The following is a 2,500-nucleotide window of genomic DNA, read 5'->3' on the forward strand; positions in this document are numbered from 1 at the left end:
AGGGGTTAGGTGCCTTGCTCAAGGGCACTTCAGCCACGGCCCACTGGTCAGGGCTCGAACCAGCAACCCTCCGGTTACAAGTCCAGAGTGCTAACCAGTGGGCCACGGCTGCCCACAAAAAGTAGAAGTAGTGGAAGTAGCCTATTTTGTTGAAAAGATGATCTAGTTACAGCCCAACCCGATCAATATGTATCTGCATTAACACAACATCCAATAAGCCAAAACACATAAATATAGTGGTTGCTATTCTGGTTGCTAGGGTAATCATGCTGGTTGACATTCTAGAGGTTGTTGCTAGGGTAATTAAGACGTTTTCTAGTGTGTTGCTAGGGTTATTAAGATGGTTGCTAGGGTGTTGCTAGGGTACATATGGTGGTTGTGTGTGTGTGTGTGTCTAAACAAGCATGTTCCCAAGACTTTTCACAATCAAATCCAATTTCATAATCCTTTATTTAATAAAGATTAACCCTATAAAGATTTTAAACTGATATCCAAACCTTAAAGCTAACCTTAACCTATCTAACCCAGCTTAAAACGAACCCTAACCCAGTTTAAAGCTAACCTATCTTAAAGCTAACCCTAACCCAGGGTTGCCAACTCTCACGCATCTGGCGTGACACTCACGCTTTCAGCACCAATCTCACGCTCTCACGCACACTCAAGAAATGTCACGCCAAATCCATTCTTTTTTTTTTTTGCAATCCGTTCATTTTTTGTTGATGACTAGACTAGCCCACAGCATTGTTTCTAAATGACAGGATACGAGTTTAAGGCATACATATGTCTAGACCAACAGCAGGTAGGTCTAATATCCGCCTACAACGTTCTCAGCGCAGTTTTCTCTGATTGTTGATTCGCTGACTAGGCTATTTTAATCCGGTCCGCGACACCTTCACGGAACACGCTGCTATTTAGACATGAGGCAGACCGACATAAAGTGTGGCCGCCCATTCTTCTCTAGGAACTACTCGCGAAGTAGCCTCACAGACATCACATGAAATAACTTTTTCTCATCTTTTATAAGGTGCTATAGCCGCTATTTGCTGCGATAAACGGTTCGCGAGAAAAATAAACTAACTTATAATCATATCATATCTTATAACTTATAATCATATTAGGCTACTATAGCTCTGCGCTCATTTCAATTCCTATAGGAGGAATATCTCACAAACTTTTCGTTCCACACATGACAAACCGTAAACCAGAATAAACAGCAGACCTTACCGAACACAAAGGTGTAATGCAATCCCCTGTACAATAAGCTGTTCAGTAATCCGGTTTTGATAGCAAATTTCTATATGGTCTCCAATTTTGGGCTTTAAGTGTCTTAAAACTGAGCTGTGCTTACCTACATATGTGTAAATATTAAAATCAGAGGATATATAGCTCATGGCTAAGAGTCTGTCGATGTAGCCATAATGATTTGTTTTCACAAAATGCTAAGCATGCATGTATTTACAGTAAGTGTCTTAAAAAAGTGTGCTTATATTGGTCAATGCATAATTTCATAACAGGCCAAATAGAAAATAAATGTTAAATATACTGTTGTAGCCTAGACATAATATTAAAATCAGATGATGTAGGATAGTATAGAGTTAGATAAAGTTGGATGGCTCCAGAACTCACCAGTGGATTGGGTCTTAAAGGAGCCACACCACTTTTATGACACTATAGCTGTTCTGTTGACCTTTAGATTTGTTGCTACTGGGCATGAAGGGCAGGCCAATTATGAGTTCTGTCCAACATTGATGGTAGGTTTAGAAGAAAAGTCAGCACATTTTAATCATATTGCAATACCAATAACCGTGATCATTTTGGTCATGATTTTTCATCAAATGTTCATTCTGTATCTCTAGTGGCTGGTAGACTTTGGAATCCACCAGCCACAATGGTAGGTGGAAAAAAATATTTTAGGCTATTTCCATCCCTGATACATACGTACACTCATACACACATTCATAAGTCTCAATCTGTCCATTTCTTTCCACAAAACTCGCCAGAAGTCATAATTTAAGGGGTTATTTTTCAATTTTTTCTACTGAGCTACTACCTTTTTCAGGTGGGCAGGGGGGCCCTTTTCATGTCTGTGCCCAGGGGCCCAGTGGCTTATAATCCTTCCATGCCACGGGGTTAAAACACTGGTCTTGTTTTCAAGTGCAATCAATAATTTAATTGTACATTTTGAAGAAACTTCAATCAGGGGTTATACTGTACAGCAAAAAAGTCAGGGGACAGACATTTTTAAAATTAGGTTTAGGGAAAAATTTTACGCACACGCACTATGACTTCACAAAATCTCCCTCCAGCCAAACACCCAAAGTTGGCAACCCTGCCTAACCCAACTTACCTAGCTTAAAGCTAACTCTATCCCAGCTAACCCAGTTTAAAGCTAACCCATTTTAAAGCTGTTTATGGAGGATTCTTACTGCTCTAAGATTCTAAAATACCTATTGATCAGTCATTGATATCCGCAATTGAGAACCTTGGCTACAGATGCCAG

The 2,500-nt window shown here is 39.8% G+C and overlaps 1 protein-coding gene across 1 annotated transcript in view; it reads left to right on the top strand.

Moving 5' to 3' along the window:
* Positions 1–2,500, top strand: part of radil (Ras association and DIL domains) — a 55,490-nt gene that overhangs the window by 37,014 nt on the left and 15,976 nt on the right. The gene's annotated exons all lie outside the window — the stretch shown is intronic.

The sequence above is a fragment of the Alosa pseudoharengus genome, unplaced genomic scaffold, assembly GCF_046254945.1.
Source record: "Alosa pseudoharengus isolate Yale_2024_CS ecotype anadromous, Long Island Sound unplaced genomic scaffold, YU_APseudo_1.1 YU_APseudo_1.1_scf_1, whole genome shotgun sequence".
NCBI lineage: Eukaryota > Metazoa > Chordata > Actinopteri > Clupeiformes > Clupeidae > Alosa > Alosa pseudoharengus.